We start from the raw sequence: 833 nt of genomic DNA, 5'->3' as shown, positions 1-833 counted from the left end.
TTTTTTGTGACGCTTTAAAGATATCTTGTGAGAGAACCTTTGGCCACAAACTACACAGGCAAATGGTTTCTCACCCGTGTGTGTTCTTTTATGAACATTTAAGATTGCTTTCAGAGAGAATCTTTGTCACAAACTGCAGGAAAAAATGTTTCTCACCAGTGTGGTTTCTTGTGTGTCTTTTTAAGTATGCTTTTTTAGAGAACCTTTGACCAAAAAGTGTGCAGGAAAAGGCTTCTCATCAGGGTGTGTTCGTGTGTGTTCAGTCAAATGTTCCTTCATAGAGTATCTTTTGTCACAAACTGAGCATGCAAAGGTTTCTCACCAGTGTGGGTTCTGATGTGTGCTGTCAAATGTCCATTCAAGGAGAATCTTCTACCACAGACTGAGCAAGAAAAATGTTTCTCACCAGTGTGTGTACTCGTATGATGTTTTAAGTGTTGCTTATGGGAGAATCTTTGGCCACAAACTGCGCAGGTAAAGGTTTTCTCACCAGTGTGGGTTCTCATGTGTAATTTTAAGCTTCCCTTCTGAGAGAATCTTTGTCCACAAATTGAGCAGGTAAAAGGTTTCTCACCAGTGTGTGTTCTCATGTGTAATTTTAAACGTCCCTTCTCAGAGAATCTTTGGTCACAGACTGAGCAGGCAAAGGGGTTTTCACCAATATGTATTCTTGTGTGTATTTTTAAATGTCCTTCATGAGAGAATCGTTGGTTACATACAGTGCAGGCAAAAGGTTTCTCACCAGTGTGGGTTCTTGTGTGTATTTTAAAGTGTCCTTTATCGAAGAATATTTGGTTCCAAATTGAGCAGCCAAAAGGTTTCTCACCAGTGTG

Source organism: Hippocampus comes, unplaced genomic scaffold, assembly GCF_001891065.2.
Source record: "Hippocampus comes isolate QL1 unplaced genomic scaffold, H_comes_QL1_v1.1 scaffold727, whole genome shotgun sequence".
NCBI lineage: Eukaryota > Metazoa > Chordata > Actinopteri > Syngnathiformes > Syngnathidae > Hippocampus > Hippocampus comes.
The sequence above is the reverse complement of the archived record's forward strand: the minus strand, read 5'-3'. Positions refer to the sequence as shown.